The sequence below is a fragment of the Pongo pygmaeus genome, chromosome 16 (genome assembly GCF_028885625.2).
Source record: "Pongo pygmaeus isolate AG05252 chromosome 16, NHGRI_mPonPyg2-v2.0_pri, whole genome shotgun sequence".
NCBI classification, from domain to species: domain Eukaryota; kingdom Metazoa; phylum Chordata; class Mammalia; order Primates; family Hominidae; genus Pongo; species Pongo pygmaeus.
Window position 1 is genome coordinate 74,867,977 of NC_072389.2, and position 18,442 is coordinate 74,886,418.

The window sequence follows — 18,442 nt, forward strand, 5'->3', positions numbered from 1 at the left end:
TTTTTTTTGAGATAGACTCTCACTCTGTTGCACAGTCTGGAATGCAATGGCATAATCTTGGCTCACTGCAACCTCTACCTCCCAGATTCAAGCAACTCTCCCTGCCTCAGACTCCTGATTAGCTGAGATTACAGGTGCCCGCCACTACATCTGTCTAATTTTTGTATTTTTAGTAGAGACGGGGTTTTGCCATGTTGGCCAGGCTGGTCTCAAACTCCTGACCTGAGGTGATCTGCCTGCCTCGGCCTCCCAAAGTGCTGGGATTACAGGCGTGAGCCACAGCACCTGGCCTTTTGTTTTCTTCATAGACTTTATGTTTTAGAGCAGATGCAGGTTTATAGAAAAATTGTGCAGAAGGTAGTTTCCATTCCCTCCCTCCCCACCCCCCTGTTATTAACATCTTGCATTAGTGTGTATGATGAACCAACAAGGATGCATTGTTATTAACTATTGTCCCTCCTTTACATTAGGGCTCATGCTTTATGTTGTGCATTCTATGGGCTTTGACAAATGCTTAATGTCATGTTTCCACCATTACAGTATCATGCTGGGTTTTTTTTTTAGACAAGGTGTCGCTCTGTTGCCTGGGCTTGAGTGCAACAGTAACGTGGCTCACTGCAACCTCCACCTCAGGCTCATGTGATTCTCCTGCCTCAGCCTCCCTAGTAGCTGGGGGTACAGGCATGCGCCACCACACTTGGCTAATTTCTTTATTATTATTATTATTTTTCTAGAGATGGAGTCTCACTATGTTGCTCAGGCTGGTCTTGAACTCCTGGACTCAAGTGATCTTCCCGCCTCAGCCTCCCAAAGTGCTTACAGGTGTAAGCACTGAGCCCACCACATGTGGATTTTTTTTAAACACTTTAGGCATCAGAAGTCTCTGCTTTCTACGCTCTTTCATCCTAGTGTGCCCCTCCTTCTCATTGTATCTACCCCACAGTATTCAGCTCTTTCCCCCTCTCTCCACTCCTTAGAGCTTCCTGTCCCTACACATGGTCAGCCTTTCATTTGTGTCCAATGAAAGTTTCTACCAAACTCTAAGCTCCTGGAGGCATTTGGAGGTTTAATTTAGAAGTCTCAGTCTCCCCAGTGCCTAGGGTGCTTTTGAGATTCACTAACATTCACCTGCAGGCATATTGAACAAATGCCTGCAGGTGTGTTGGCTCTGAGGCTTCCAGGAAGATGCTTCAGGTCCTGTTGACAACAGAGAAAGTGAGAGCATGTGGCAAGGGATGAAGACTTGGGCACATCTCCAGTGGCAGTGGCTGCAGGGAGGAGAGAGGAGGTTTTCCAGCAAGAACAGTTTTAGAGAGAGGAGAGGTGAGGACAAACAGCTTTGAGTGGGAGGATGCTTGAATCCTTGGGAGCTGCCCCATAGAATGCCCAAGTTGGGATCTCAGACTCCCAGGGCCCTCACCTCCCAGAGTCAAGCGATTCTCCAGCCTCAGCCTCCTGAGTAGTTGGGATTACAGGCTCCTGCCACCACACCCGGCTAATTTTTTCGTATTTTTAGTAGAGACGGTGTTTCACTATGTTGGCCAGGCTGATCTCAAATTCCTGACCTCAGATGATCTGCCAGCCTCAGCTTCCCAAAGTGCTGGGATTACAGGTGTGAGCCACTGCGCCCAGCCAAGTCTCTTCTATAATGAAAATAGATCCAGGCTACCAAATGACAACACTTGAAAGAATCAGAGAATGATATAAATCAAGCAAATAATAACAATGACTTTTGATTGAGCTGTTTGCTGCCAGCCACGCTCTATGCAAAGAACCTTATGTACATTATTTCATTTAATCTTCATGCAGTTTATAAGCTAAGGACAGAGAGGCTGAGAAAGCCAAGACCAAGGCTGAGAAAGTTAAGCAACATGTTCAAGGGCACCACTTAGTGAATAGAGAAGCCAGGTCTGAAACTCAGATCAGTGTGACTCTGAAGTCTGGTCTCAGCCACTTCCCTACAGCTAGAGGGTTCAGGGACGGAGGAGAGCAGCAGGAGAGGAGTCGCTGGAGCCAGTGTCCCTCCTGGAGGAGGCCGACTGTGGGCTGGGCCTGAAAGGCTGCCAGGGAAGTGGCCAGCTAGAGGGTATTCGAGGCTTGGGGGCAGGCCTGAAGCCTGGCCAGCCTGGAAAGACTCCCAAGGACTTGCACGGGATGGGGGTGGGGGTGGCCATTATCCCAGCCTGTGCTTACCCTGAGTGGCCCACAGTGACATGGATGGCAACCCCTCCTTAGGGCCCTGCCAGGTTCCCATTGCCTTTCCCTCTTGTCACCCATCCCCCTGGGTCTGCAGATGAGATCCAGGCCCATTGCCTCTGGTGTGGGCTGGTTGCCTTCAGTGCGGAATTTACCCAAGTCAGAGGGCAAGGCCAGTGCAGCCTGCAGAGCCGCTTCTCCCTGGATCACACCTGCTGAGGGAATGCCTCTCCCAGCCACCAGACCAGTTTCCAGTTTCCAGGGTGGGGCAGCCAGGCAGAAACAGGTTTCTGTGAAGTGACACTCCCTTCATTCACTGACTGGTAGCATGACTCTGTCCCACCACTTGGAGCCATGCCAACAAATCCTGCCCTGGATTGGGGATTCCGTCTGGATGCCAGGTTACCCTGGGAATGTGGCTTCGCCCTTGTTCACCAGGCACTGCAGGGGGCTGGTGGTTCTGAACCTTTCCTGGCTGATAGATACCACTGAAACTGTTGAAACTTTGTTGAAAGCCATGGCCCCTGTCCCCAATGACACACACACACATATACACTCACCCACACATAATTTAACCTATAATTTGATAAACTCCCTGAGGCCCATCCATGGATTTTCATGGACCTCAGGTTAAAAACCCCCATCCTTGAATATAGAGAGTAGATTGGTGGTTATCAGAGGCTGGGAAGGAGGTGGGGGATGAAGGGGAGAAAAAAAAGAATATAAATATTTACAATCACTGAACTAGATGGTAAATTATATATGTATATTTTACCTAAATTTCTTTTTTCTTTTTTTATTATCCTTTTTTTAATTTTTTTATTTTATTTTTATTATTATTATTATTATACTTTAGGTTTTATGGTACATGTGCGCAATGTGCAGGTAAGTTACATATGTATACATGTGCCATACTGGTGCGCTGCACCCACTAACTCGTCATCTAGCATTAGGTATATCTCCCAATGCTATCCCTCCCCCCTCCCCCCACCCCACAACAGTCCCCGAAGTGTGATGTTCCCCTTCCTGTGTCCATGTGTTCTCATTGTTCAGTTCCCACCTATGAATGTCCAACAATGATAGACTGGATTAAATTTCTTTTTTCTTTCTTTCTTTTTTTTTTTGGAGAAAGAGCCTTGCTCTGTCACCTCGTTCTGTCTGATTGTTACTAGTGCAGTTGTGCAATCTCGGCTCACTGCAACCGCTGCCTCCCAGGTTCAAGCAATTCTTGTGTCTCAGTCTCCTGAGTAGCTGGGACTACAGGTGTGTGCCACCACACCCGGCTAGTATTTTGTATTTTAGTAGAGACAGGGTTTCATCATGTTGTCCAGGCTGGTCTTGAACTCCTGAGCTCAGGCAATCTGCCTGCCTCGGCCTCCCAAGGTGCTAGGATTATAGGAATGAGCCACTGCAAACAGCCTCAATTTTTGGTTTTTAAATCATCCTAAAAATTTTTGCCGCTGATGGCTCACTCTCCTGAATGTGTTCTTTGTAGTAATAGTAGCCACAATAGTAGCCGTAGTGGTAAATACCACTGGCATTGATTCAGTGTTTTGTAGTTAATAAAGTTTGTTCACATCTATTATTATTTCATTTTAGCTCCCCCATAGCCCTGGCCAGGTAGGTATTAATATTTTTATTTCACAGATGACAAAAATGAAAGTCATTTGGAACAAGCCCAGCCAAATTCATATCTAGGAGATGGTAGAGAGAAGAACTGACCTTGGTGACCCAAAATCCCAAGCTCTATGTGCCTCTCCCCATCTTCATAGAACATTCTCCAAGCTTAGGCAGTCCAGGGTACTTGTTACAATACACCAGGGAATGTTAGTGAAACCACCTTTGCAAAACTATGGCTGAGACAGTGAAAGAGATCTAGCTTAACTGACTGCATCTTGTTTCTAATCCCAAGCTGTCTTTTTTCATTCCTGGGCATAGGCTGAACTTACTCTGGGAGAAACTTTGTTTGAGTTTATAGTTTAAAGAAAAATGTTAACAGCTCTTTCCCAAAGGAGACCTCCTTCTTGCCTGGGAACTAGATTAACATTAGCCACAGGATTAGAAATTATGGTTTAGGAGTCATGCAGTTGGAGGCCACAAGATTCTGACCCTCCCTAGACTGCTCTTAAGATCAGTGCTTGGATATTTTGTAGACCCTGCACTGGATGGATCAGCAGGCACCACCCAGATCAATGAACTGGCTCCTCTGATCTTGTGGCCCCCTCCCGGGAACTGAGTCAGTGCAAGAAGACAGCTTCGACTCCCTATGATTTCATCCCTGACCAGCACTCCTGGCTCATTGGTTACCTACCCCCCAACCACCAACCAAGTTATCCTTAAAATCTCTGCTCCAGGAATGCTTGGGGAGACTTATTTGAGTAATGATAAAACTCCAGTCTCCCACACAGCAGGCTCTGCAGGAATTACTCTTTCTCTATTGCAATGCCCCTGTCTTGATGAATCGGCTTTGTCTAGGCAGCAGGCAATGTGAACCCCTTGGGCACTTATAAATTTGGTGGCTCATCCAGGATTGCCCTTGTGGCTACCTGCCCATGGTTCAGTGGCCCCACACCAGTGATGGATCCAGAAGCCAGCCCAAGCAGCCACCTAGTTCTCTTGGACTGGGGGCTGACTCAGGGACTCTCTGTACTGGTGGGGCACTGCCAACCCAGTGTACATGGATCTAATTGCAATGGAGAAATAGTCCTGGGGTGACGTTCCTTAACTGTAGCCCTATCACAGGGTGTCTGTATAGCCTATGATGGGGTGTCTGTCTGTAGCCCCATTGTGGGGTGTCTGGATTGGTGAGTATCCTAGGTGCTGCCAATGCCTCCTTCCTTCTCCCCACTGGTTCTGTAGCCCTATGGTGTGGTATCTGTAGCTCCACCATGGGGTGTCTTGTGTCTGTAGCCCCATTGCAGGGTGTCTGTTCAGCTCCTGCAGGGTCTCAGTTGGCTCTTTCTAACTAGTAAGAAGAGTCTTGGTTTGAGAGACTTATCCTCAGTCAGGAAGATTTTGAGGCGGTTTCTCAGATGGAGAATAGGAGGATAGTTTGGAAGGGATACTCTTGGAGTTCTTGGTTAGGGATCTGATTTGAAAGGCCTTCTGTCTATCTCGTCTTTGTGTGTGTTTGTGTATGTGGAAGGGATCTCAGGAGGGGTTGCTAATGGAAGTCCAGCAGGTCTAACTCAGAGATCCCTCCTTATTTGCCTGGTTACATTTGGTAAGCCCTAAAGAAAGCTCAACAGGCCTGTCTCTCGGGGTGACTATCTGGTCTTCGCCTTGCCCAGAGACTCCATTGTGAATTACCATTTGGAGGTCGTCCCTCCCCTCCCCACCTGGAGTGGATCAGAAACAGGGAGCAATGGGAAAAAGTTTGAGCTTCACCGGACTTATATTGGGTGCTGAATGAGGTGACTAATATCTGTTCTGTTGTGTGTATTTTGCTGGGATGAAAAATGTTAATTTGGTTCCCCATGCGACCTGTTGGTTACCATCTTGCAAATTGAGAATCTTGCCTATGGTTCCATAAAACAGTAAAGCGGCTTATTTTTTCTCTTGTAAGTGGCTTGAAACCCACAGCTATAGCACAAGCGAGCAGGGTCATCAGAAGCCATTCCTTCTTCTGGAAGCTGCAGAGAAAGGGAATCCAGAAACCGGGTATGCCAGCAAAAAGGGTGAGAAATTCTTACCAGCCAAGTTTCTGGTCTCTCTTTCTCTGTCTGGGTAAAACAGTAAACTATTGGTCTCCTCTGCAAGGGTTTGATTAATAGAAAAAAGGATTTGTGAGACTAGTCTTAGGTGGTAGCAAATCTGCTGTACTTTGTGCTAAGCATTTGTCTTTCTGTGTTCTGTAATGGAGAGAGGGGTATCACAGGATAGAATGTGGGTTTAGGACCCCTATAAGCCCGCTTTTCAAGCCAGCTTGGCAGGCTCGTCAGTTACAAATTTTGCTACAGGTCCCTGAAACCAATACTGGATGAAATTTCTCTGTCTTGCTTTGTGTCCTTAAGAGCTTAACCTTTTGACCATGTGGGGATACTTTTTCTTGGTTTCTGCCATCCAGAGGACAGGAATTTTGGGGTTCATGTCATAGTCCTAAAAATTTTTTCTTGAGCTGTTAAAAGCCTGTGCAAGCTTGAAATGGGCTTCTCTAGGCTCCTTCTGGGGAGAGCAATAGAAACTGCTCAATGCTGTAACTCAGTAGCTGAGGCTTTGCCTTTTGACAATGGCGGCCTGGGCTTTAGTCTTCGCTTCCAGAATGATTCCTTTCTGGGTTTTATTTATGAAACTTTGCCATTTATCGAGGTTCCCCACCCCCCACCCCGGCCAACCCATGGATAGCTTCTGATTTCCTGTCTTGAATTTTCCTTTCTCTAAACTACCCTGGGGGAGAGTCTAAATCTTGTGGAAAAAAAAAAAAAAAAAAGAAACTGCTTACCATCTCCTTGAGACATGTATGTGTCCATGGTTAAGTTATAACCTTAGCTAAAACTTGTTAATTTCATGTGGGAAGTTAACTGTGGTAGAATTTAAAAGCCAAATATATTGGTTGCTTAGTGTGGCTAAAGTCGGGTAATAAAAAATTTAAAAGGATATTTTTTAAAGAGCTCTATGGTTAAAAGTCAGCTTAATTAAAAGTGGATAAACAAGCAATAGGTATATTTAAAAGGCCTTTATGTTTTTCTCTTTTTGGATCTTGTTTTTTTCCTGGAAAAAAGGTTTTTCTTCTCAGTTGACTGAATTATTTTTTTCCTTTTTTTTTTTTTTTTTGGTCTTGCCAATCTTAATACACACGTGGGAGGCCCTAAGATAACTTCTGGTAGGCTGGGACTCCTTGGGAAAAACAGAGGAGGCACCATGGACCCCATTTTGGAAAAAGCTCTGTTTTCCTCATGGAGCCCCAGGAATTAAAAGCGGACAGATCCCTCTCAAAATCAAAGGCTCTGTTCTGTTTTGCATCGTGTTATCCGATGGTTTTGAGTTTTGGTGGTATCATCAATTACTTCACATTATGATAACTAGGTAGGAAATATACTTTAGGGGGTGGCTAATAGTAGTTATGGAGGGATACTTGACTCTGCACACCTGGATCAGAGACGCATGCTCTCAGCCACGTGGAAGATAAGGAGACTTCCCGCCCCCCACTGGGAGATGAGACTCCCGTGAGAGATGGGCCGATTACAAAATGGGCTGATTGGCTTTGGGTTGCCTTGAATGGAATGCAGGGTAGAAGCACTGCACTGTCCTCTCCCACAGTATTTCCCTCCTGCTGGGGATCCAGGATCCAGTATAAAATGGCACCCTTAATTTTGGGGATCTGTCTTTGCCTTCAGCTGCTTCTTTGTTATTTATTTGGCCCTAGAAATGCATGCTTTCCCGGCCCTGTTCCTCCAAGGCCTCCACCCTGAAGCCAATCATCCAATTAAGAAACTGGCAAATGAAAAATCTTACAAGCGCTGAATCTTCTGTCTGTCTGTATTCATATGTGTTGTGTGTGTGTGTGTGTGTGTGTGTGTGTGTGTGTGAGATGTTTGTATAAAAGAGCTCTGATTAATTGGCTTAGAAATATAAGCATTTAAATCAACTATTTTATCAGAAAAATACAAACTGTAATGCCTTTTTGTTTACATGACTTTAGTAGTCTTTTGGAAATAAAGACGGTTTTTTTGTTTTTTCTTTGAGACAGAGTCTCGCTCTCTCACCAGGCTGGAGGGCAGTGGCGCAGTCTCGGCTCACTGCAACCTCCGCCTCCCAGGTTCAAGTGATTCTCCTGCCTCAGCCTCCCAAGTTGCTGGGACTACAGGTGCCCGCCACCATGCCTGGCTAATTTTTTTGAATTTTTGGTAGAGACGGGGTTTCACCGTGTTAGCCAGGATGGTCTCGAGCTCTTGACCTCGTAATCCACCCACCTCGGCCTTCCAAAGTGCTGGGATTACAGGCATGAGCCACTGCACCCGACCTGGGAAATAAAGACAGTTTTAAAGATTATTGGTAAAATAAAATGTCTTGAAAATGTAGACATTTGGTCTAAATTAAGGTCAGGTATCAGATTTGCTAAATGCTTTAAGGTCAAACTGTTTCTTTGACTTTTGAAAATTGTTTAATTTCCCTACTTTGGAGCATTAGATGATAGGTAAGGCCTGGGGACATATGGGGAGCCATGCCTGCCAGCTATGCTAAGAGTCAGACCTTATCTTCATTTCTGATTGATGTCCTAGGCTCCACCCCAGTACATAATTAAAATCGCTTACTTACCAGGTTTTTCACTAAAAATAAAAGTTGCTAAGATTTAACACTGTAACAGGTAGTTGAGACCACTGGAGAAACAGTTTTACATACAAGGTGTGTAGGGAATGTGTTTTTGGTAAAAGATGATCAGGAGGCATGGGAATATGGCTTTTGTTAAAGGGAATGTAATTTTGTCTAGTTCAGAGGGTTTTAAAGATTGTCTTAACCTAAAAGAGTAATGGAACAAAACTGAAGGTTTAAGCAAAGGGAAAGGGGTTTGTAAAGGGTTGATCTTGTAAAAAATTCTGTGGGTATAAACAAGTTGGCTAAGATTTAAAAGAAATTGGCTGGGTGCGGTGGCTCATGCCTGTAATCCCAGCATTTTGGGAGGCTGAGGAGTGTGGATCCCTTGAGGTCAGGAATTCAAGACCAGCCTGGCCAACATGGTGAAACCCCAACTCTACTGAAAAAATACAAAAATTAGCCAGGCGTGTGGCAGGTGCCTGTAATCCCAGCTACTCAGGAGGCTGAGGCAGGAGAATCGCTTGAACCCGGGAGGTGGAGGTTGTAGTGAGCCGAGATTGTGCTCAAGCATGGGCAACAGAGTGAGACCATGTCTCAAAAAAAAAAAAAAAAAAAAAAAAGATTTAAAAGAAATTTTAGCTTTTTTTTTTTTTTGAAATGGAGTTTTGCTCTTGTTGCCCAGGCTGGAGTGCAATGGCATGATCTCGGCTCACCACAACCTCTGCCTCCTGGGTTGAAGTGATTCTCCTGCCTCAGCTGCCCGAGTAGCTGGGATTACAGGCATGCACCACCACACTTGGCTAATTTTGTTTTTGTAGTAGAGAAGGGGTTTCTCCATGTTGGTCAGGCTGGTCTCGAACTCCCCACCTCAGGTGATCCACCTGCCTTGGCCTCCCAAAGTGCTAGGATTACAGGTGTGAGCCACCGCATCCAGTTTTTTTTGAGACAGAGTCTCACTCTGTCGCCCAGGCTGGTGTGCAGTGGCACGATCTCGGCTCACTGCAACCTCTGCCTCCCAGGTTCAAGCCATTCTCCTTACCTCAGCCTCCTGAGTAGCTGGGATTACAGATGCATGCCACCCTTAGGTTAAAACATTAAAATCATACTGATGTGGGGCCAGAATCTGGGCCTGTGTGTCTGAATAACAGGGTTTTCTTAGAAAACTAATCTGCTGTTGGATGGAAAATTGTAAAGAGTTCTAAAAAATTTATAAAAATCTTACCTTATGGTCAGACTAATTACAACTGGATAGAGATATAAAATTTTATTTAAAAAACCAGCTTTAACATTAAAGATGCACTAATGCAAGCCTGAAATTTGGTTTTCTCTTTTGAAGATGATTTTCATGTAATGTTAAAAGATAATGAAAGTGGTTTTGTTTTCTCCTTTGGGTAAATGGTAGGAAAAAAAGGAGGAGAGAGAAAAGAGACAGATTCAGGTGGCTTCATGCTATCTTCATTGAGCCTTGTTTGGAAAACTAAGTCTCCTCTATCAGAGTAAAGGCTTTCTTTTTTAGAAAAATTTTTTGGAGTTATCGTTTTGGCTAAATGAATGACTTATGGTGACCTGGGATTCTATTTTGTGATATCCAGTGTTTTAAACCTTTGATATTTGACAAACTTTCCAAAATCAAATTATAAATTATGTCTCTTTCTAACCTAATATTTTAGATATTAGGTCCTCTAAAGTCCAAAAATGACATTTGGCTTATTTGACATAAAAATCATACAGGAAGCATTGTCAAGTATGAAATGGTGTTTGGCTTTCTTTGGGCTATATTTGTGTAAATGTATTATTGGCATATGTTCCAAAATTATGTAAAACTCCTAAAATTCTAATATGACTTTGTATATGTTATCAGTAATAATTATAATTATGTTAAATGGCTGTGTGCCACAGAGGTAACAAATTTCTTTGTCGATCGTGTCTTTAACTGTGGCTACCCTAAAATGTTTTTGTCATCCACAGACGATCGTTGTTTCATTTTGGTCCTCCTAAAAGTTGGTTTTATAATCAGCTGTAAAATTTAACAGGTGCTCTTAAATGCAGATTTCTGCTTAATAACTCTGGAGATTGTGACATTAGAATAGACGGAAAACTTTCAAAAGAAAGAGAGAATGATGTTTGGTTTTCTTTGGACTGTATTTGTATAAATATGTGTTCCAAAAATTATGGGAAACTTCTATAATTCTGATATGATTTAGTGTACATTATTAATAATTATAATTGTTATGTAAAATTGTTATATACCACAGAAGTGGAAGAACCAAAATTCCTAGTCAATTGTAGCTTTAATTGTGGCTATAGAATTTTGTCATCCACAGACATTTTGTCTTCCTTTGGTCCTTTTCAAAAGGCAATTTATAATCAGATATAAGACTCTGAGTGCAGGTCTCAGATAACTTTAAAAATTGTACTATTGGAGTAGAGGAAAAAAGGAAACTTCTAGGACTCTCATGGAGAGCTGGTGTGTTAAACATTGCTAATCCTTTTGTTTTCAGAGTAAAGATTACTTATTTCTTTAGAGCTATTTGCAAGTTTTAACAAGTGAGTAAAATATACTCCTGTGGAAAATTTTGGAGCATATTTGTTTCTCTCTACCTGATTGCTCTAGAATTTGGAAACCATTTGTGAGTATTCTCAATTTATAGCAGTATAGTTAATTGCCTAAGTGCAATAAGAATCTGTTTTCTTTTGTCACAGGACACCATTGGAGAAACTGGTCATTTTACCAAAGATTTGAGTGGAATGGCATGCTTCCTTTAAAGAATTAAAGTTGACTTATAGAGCCAATTAAAGCCCTTTGGGGAATCTGGCCTCATACCTTGTCTACAGAGTTCCTGTACAAGGTTCCTGACCTGTGGTAAGTAAAGAATGTCACTTTCTAACAGGTCCAGGAACCCCAAGTTATCTTGGGACCTCAAGAGGAGAGGACTTTGCTCAACTCATAGGTATTTGAGGGTACAAACCCATGGCTGGGTTCAGCTTTTAAAAAATTTAATCTGAGATTCTTCATGGAACAGAGTTCTATCAAAGCCAACTTAAAAAGCCTAAGTGAAAAATAATTATTCTTGCTGTACTTTATGCAAATAATCAGGCCAAGTAGAGTAAGACTAAAATTTATTTTGTAAACTGTAAATCAGTTCTATCATGATTTGCTTTTAAAAAAAAATGGGGACTGAAATCCCAGCACTTTGGGAGGCCCAGGTGGATGGATTGCTTGACGTCAGGAGTTCAAGACCAGCCTGGCCAACATGGTGAAACCCTGTCTCTATTAAAAAAATACAAAAATTAGCCAGGCGTAGTGGTGTGCACCTGTGGTCCCAGTTACTTGGGAAGCTGAGGCATGAGAATTGCTTGAACCTGGGAGGCAGAGGCTGCAGTGAGCTGAGATTACACCACTGCACTCCAGCCTGGGTGACAGAGCAAGACTCTGTCTCAAAACAAACAAACAAAAAAACCAGAAACAACAACAACAACAAAAAGATTGTTGTTGGAGGACTAAGGCTACCAGGTACCCAGACAGATGCATGTCTGGACAAGAAGCCCCTCCTAATGTAACTGCCCAAGGGGTTCACCTTGTCCACTGCCTAGTGGCAAAATTATGCTCCAAAAGAAAACTATAGTATACTCTTGTTAGCTGTTCTTGAGGTTTTTTCCTGCAGTTTAGACTAAATTCTAAATTCCTTGTGGGTTAGAAGTCCCCACACTAATACTTTCAAATCTTTGCTTTTTAAAATCGGGAATTGTACTCCTCATTGTAGAACTTGTAATTTACCTTATAGTGGGCTGTTGACTTAAACACTGTAGTAAAACTATAGATGAGAGTACTAATGTTTTTCCCACACAAGCTTTGGAAACCCAGCCAGGCCTGCATGAGTATACTCAGACAGTTACAAAGCGGTTCCACTCTTCTCACCTTGGGGTTCACTCCCATTCCCACAATGTCCCTTGTCAGCAGGAAGAAGCCAGAGCGATTGACAGCCTTTTCCCATCTTCATAGCCTACACCTTAAGATTAAGGTGTTACAAAATCCAAAGGGAGGGATTGAGACCACCTTTGCAAAATTATGACTGAGACAATCAAAGAGATTGAACTTAACTGACTCCATCTTGCTTCTAACCTCCAAGCTGTCTTTTTCATTTCTGGGCATAGGCTGACCTAACTCTGGGAGAAACTTAGTTTGTAGTTTATAGTTTAAACAAAAATGGTAACAGCTCTTTCCCAAAGCAGACCTCCTTCTTGCCTGGGGACTAGACTAACATTAGCCAAAGGATTAGAAATTATGATTTAGGAATCTTGCAGTTGGAGGCCTCAAGATTCTGACCCTCCCTAGACTGCTCCTGAGATCAGTGCTTGGGACATTTTGCAGATCCTGCATTTGATGGATCAGCAGGCACCACTCAGATCATTAATTTGTCTCCTGTGATCTTGTGGGCCCCACCCAGGAAATGACTCGGTGCAAGAAGACAGGTTCGACTCCCTATGATTTCATCCCTGACCAATCACCACTCCTGGCCCGCTGGCTACCCCCACCCCCCACCCACCAAGTTATCCTTAAAAACTCTGCTCCTCAAATGCTCAGGGAGACTGATTTGAGTAATAATAAAACTCCGGTCTCCTGCACGGCTGGCTCTGTGTGAATTACTCTTTACTACAATTCCCCTGTCTTGATGAATTGGCTCTGTCTAGGTGTGGACAAGGTGAACCCCTTGGGCAGTTACATTAGGAGGGGCTTCTTGTCCAGACATGCATCTGTCTGGGTACCTGGCGGCCTTAGTCCCCCCACAACAATCTTTTTGTTGTTGTTGTTGTTTCTGGGTTTTTTTGTTTTTGTTTTTGTTTTTGAGACAGAGTCTTGTTCTGTCACCCAGGCTGGAGTACAGTGGCGCAATCTCAGCTCACTGCAGCCTCTGCCTCCCGGGTTCAAGCAATTCTCATGCCTCAGCTTCCCAAGTAACTGGGACCACAGGTGCACACCACCATGTCTGGCAATTTTTGTATTTTTTATTACAGACAGGGTTTCACCATGTTGTCCAGGCTGATCTTGAAGTCCTGACCTCAAGTGATCCACTCACCTGGGCCTCCCAAAGTGCTGGGATTACAGGCATGAGCCATTGAGCCTGGGCCCTCCACAATCTTTAGAATGTACCAGAGCATGTGTGACTCTAGGTGGAAAAAAATCCATGGCTCTCCGTAATCAATACAGGTGACCTGTGACATTAATACCTTTTTATTTTTTTTTGAGACGGAGTTTCGCTCTTGTTGCCCAGGCTGGAGTGCAATGGCACAATCTTGGCTCACTGCAACCTCCGCCTCCCGGGTTCAAGCGATTCTTCTACCTCAGTCTCCTGAGTAGCTGGGATTACAGGCATGTGCCACCACGCCCAGCTAATTTTGTATTTTTAGTAGAGACGGGGTTTCTCCATGTTGGTCAGGCTGGTCTCAAACTTCCGACCTCAGGTGATCTGCCTGCCTCAGCCTCCCAAAGTGCTGGGATTACAGGCATGAGCCACCGAGCCCGGCCTCACATTAACACCTTCTTTTCAAGCTTTTCTGATTATGGCTTTTAGTAAGCAATACCTTTTGTCATAATCTAGTACACACATACAGTCGTACATAACATAGCAAGCAATATCTATAAACATATGTAACAAATATCACAAAACAGTACTTACCTTTACTCTGCAATACACTGATATTTTCTGTCTATTCTTTTCTGTACGATTCTATCTTTAAATGTTAATCATGACTCAGTAAATAGATTTCACGGTCCATTGAGAGGTTGTGACCTGCGGTTTGGAAAGCACTGCGTGAGCAGACATGATCATGGCTTTAATGGATGGCAAACTACTTGGGAGTTGTTTATAATCTTGCTGAGGTGGGCACTTGACTCATGCTGCAAGGAGGCTGAAGTTGAGTCACGTGGCATTCAGCGAATGAGTGACCTCAGCTTTCCCCCAGCTCCCTGCCCTGTGAGTTGGCCGTTTTCTTCCCATGGTGGATTCAGGCATTGGCATGGCAGGATGGGCTTCTGGTCCTTCCAACTCTAGGACCCAAGCACATGTTCCCACTGTTCGTTAGAGACCTTCCTTATTTTTTACTTTGCCAGGCCCTCACTGAGTGACTTCAAAGTCATTTCCTATCTGAGGTTCTCAGATATAAAATAGGAAGAAGGGTGGATTGAACTAGTCTGTGCTTCTCACAGTAGTGGGGGAGGCAGTTTGCAGCAACAGGATGTGTATAATATGTATTTTTTTTCTGGAATATTTGGAGAAAATAAATTTTTGTATTAAAACAACTATAAATTATGGAGCAGACTACAAAAAGCACATGCTTTTTAATGATACTTTTTTATTGTGGTAAAATATACATAACATAAAATTTATCATGCTAAGCACTTAAAAATGTATAATTCATTGGTATTGAGCACATTCACATTGTTGTGCAACTATGACCACCATCCATCTCCACAACTTTTTCATCTTCCCAAATAGAAACTACATATCCCTTAAACACTAATTCCCCATCCCCCCTACCTGCCCCCCTGGCCCCCCTGCCAGACTGTCTTTACATAAATATCTCTAAAATTTGCCTATTCCAGGCATGTCATCTTAATGGAATCATACAATATTTGTCCTTTTGTGTCTGGCTTATTTGACTTAATGTTTTCAAGCCTCACCCATGTTGAAACATGTATTAAAATTCTATTCCTTTTTTTTTTTTTTTTTTTTAAGAAATAGGGTCTTGCTCTGTTGCCCAGGCTGGAGTGCAGTGGTGTGATCACAGCTCACTGTGTCCTTGTTCTCCTGAGCTCAAGTAGTCCTCCCACCTCAGCCTCCAGAGTAGCTGATATTACAGGCATGAACCACCACATTGCGCCTTTTATTCTTTCTTAAGGCTGAGTAATATCCTGTAGTATAGATATACCACATTTTGTTTATCCATCCATCTGCTGAAGCGCATTTGGGCATTTTGATTGTTGTGAATAACGCTGCTATGAAAATTGGTTTAGAAATACCTGCTTCAGGCCGTGCACAGTGGCTCATGCCTGTAATCCCAGTACTTTGGGAGGCCAAGGTGGGTGGATCACTTGAGCCCAGGAGTTTGAGACCAGCCTGGACAATATAGGGAGGCCTCATCTCTACAAAAAATACAAAAATTAGATGGCATGTTGGCATGTGTCTGTGATCTCAGCTACTTAGGAGGCTGAGGTGGGAGGATCACTTAATCCCAGGAGGTCAGGGCTTCAGTGAGGCACTCCAGCCTGGGCAACAGAATGAGACCCTGTCTCAAAAAAAAAAAAAAAAAAAAACTGTTTCAGCCCCTTTCACTTCTTTTGGGTATATAAGTAGAAGTGAAATTGCTGGATTATATGGTAACTCTGTTTAACTTTTTGAGAAACTGTCATACTGTTTTCTACAGCTATTGCACCACTTTACAGTCCCACCAGAAATGCATTAGTTTCTATTTCTCCACACCCTTGCCAATACTTACCTTCTGTGTTTTTTGTTTTGTTTTTTGATAGCAGCCATCCTAATGGCTATGAAGCAGTATCCCATTATGGTTTTGAATTGTGCTTCCCTAATGACTAGTGGTGCTGAGAATCTTTCCATATGCCTATTGGTTGGTTGTTCTTTTTTAATTATTATTATTTTCTCTTTTATATTGGTTGTTTGTATATTTGGGGAAAAATATCTATTCAAGCCATTTGCCCATTTTCGAATTGGCTTGTTTGGAATTTTTTTGTCAAGTTCTGGGAATTCTTTATATATTCTAGATATTAGTCTCTTATAGACATCTGATTTGCAAATCTCCTATTCCGTGGTCTGTCTTTCACTCTCTTGATGGTGTCCTTTGATGAATACAGGTTTTTAATTTTGATCACATGTTTTAAGGTAAAACGGTGGTCTGAAAGCAGCTGGGGCCCCTGCTCCTAGGCTCTGCCTCCCTCCATCCTCCCCCAGGGTGCTATTCAGTCCTTGGAGGTGGTGAGGACTGCCGGGGCCTTCTGGCACAGTGATGGGATCAAGACTTGGCCTCAGTCACCTCCTGGGCTCTGTGCTGTTTTCTGTCCACAAGAAGGAGATTAGACAGGAGCCCCAGGGGAAGGAGAGGATCAGAAGTGTGGCTCAGCCACCCAGAGCCTGCCTGAACGCAGGACTTCCCCTTCACCTCTTACTCTCTGTTCTTCTCCAGCCACACTTAGACCCTGCACCTTGCAGCACTGGCTAAAGAAGCCAGCTCCTCCTACCACATGCAGGAGGCATTCAGACCACTCTGAGGATAAGCAGAAAGGTGATGCTGGCTTCCCTCTCCTGACATCTCCTTGCTTCCTTCTCACAGAACCTGAAACCCCTCTGTTAACCTTGCTTCTTTGGGTCAAATGTATGACCACTTGTCTGAAATGCCTTCAACAAAATCCAGACATCCAGTGGTGATTTAGACTGGATGGCTTCTCAGAAACTTCCTGGTCTCATGTTTCCATTCTAAAGCAGGCACGGAGAAATTTCCTACCAAACAGTATTCTTTGCCTTTGCTTTGCGTTACCCGACTATGAGTTGAGTATTTTGTTTTCCAATATATTTTTCAGGAACAAAGAAGTGGCGTTACAGCTGGGTCTATCCAGAGCTTTTCATATTCAGGGTCACTGCGTTCCTTTATTAGGATAATAAGCTGTCTGGGGGAATGCCGGGTAACCCTGGACTTTCCCAGTGAATACTTATTTGGGATCCTTTCAGAAGGCACCTGACACAATCAAGAGAGAGAGAAAGAAATAGAGGCAAAAAAAGGTAACACAGATTGAGATTTTTCCCCAGGTATATGGTCTTCCAGTTGCAAGTCCTGGTTTTGTGGTAAAAGAGCCTTTAAAGATCCCTTTAAAGAGCAGAGTAGTGAGTTTGGAGAAAGTAATCATTGCAGATGAACTTAAGCCAATTGCTTATTCACAATGACTGTCTTTCATCAATCAATTTCAACATGCACTTTTTTTGTGACATTTTAACAGCTCTGAAATCAGGATTCATTTCCCATCAGTGGTGCCTCATGATAAAATTGGCAGCATTTGTGTGTGTGTGTGTGTTAGTGGTAGGCAAAAATAGCGGCATGACTTCTAGCTAATAGATAGTGTCTGAAGTTGATTGAAATACAGTCCTAGGTTCATTCAGTATCTGCAGGTACCTGAGAACTAGAAGGACCCCCACAATCTCAGCAGCAGGTGGCACCCCACAATGGAAGACTCAGGCTGAGCAAGCAGACAGAGAAACAGTATAATGACCTAGCAAACCCCAGCAAGCTACTCTTCCTCCTGAGTGGCTGGGACCACAGGCACATGCCACCATGCCTGGCTTATTTTTGTATTTTTGGTAGAGATGGGGTTTCACCATGTTGCCTAGGCTGGTTTCAAACTCCTGGACTCAAGCAATCCACCTGCCTCGGCCTCCCAAAGTGCTGAGATTACAGGCGTGGGCCACCGTGCCCGGCTACAGCAAGCTACTCTTTTAGGAACTCTTAGGCACACCTTGCTTGAAAGTTCATGCATGACTGATGTGACAGCTGTCTTGTGGCATGCTTCAGCTGAACTTCTGGTTGTATTCAAACCATTGACTCTTCCCTAAAGGGTTTATCTGGGCTCATTCAGAGGAGTGGCCCCTTTGGGGTACACCATAGCTGTCATGCCAGAGAGAGGAAACCTTCTCACTAATTCACATATCTCTAATTCCACTCATTTCTCCAAAGAAACAGCATTCACTCTGCTAATTAGCAAGCCCTCTGGTGTTGATTAAAAATAACCTCAACTGAATCAAAGCTGTACTCTCCGGAATGCGTGTGTGAGTTTATGATTCGTCTTTCAAATGCTAACTAACCACCCCCACCAGGGGTATGGATTAAAACTAACATTTTCATATCATGTTATCTATGTGAAGTATTTGAAAGCAAATTGCAAACAGCATAATAATAGCAAACGAGTACTTGTGACTTGGGACACATT

At 43.6% G+C, this 18,442-nt stretch overlaps 1 protein-coding gene across 5 annotated transcripts in view; it reads left to right on the top strand.

The window, feature by feature from the left end:
* The window catches only part of PAQR5 (progestin and adipoQ receptor family member 5), a 107,347-nt gene that overhangs the window by 26,858 nt on the left and 62,047 nt on the right, over positions 1-18,442 (top strand). For 2 of the 5 annotated variants that reach the window (XM_054451034.2, XM_054451036.2), the window contains exon 2: positions 11,155-11,314. The exons of the other annotated variants lie outside the window; for them this stretch is intronic. The gene's annotated coding sequence lies outside the window, so the exon portion shown is untranslated. The remainder of the gene's footprint in view (positions 1-11,154; positions 11,315-18,442) is intronic. 5 annotated transcript variants of the gene reach the window in all.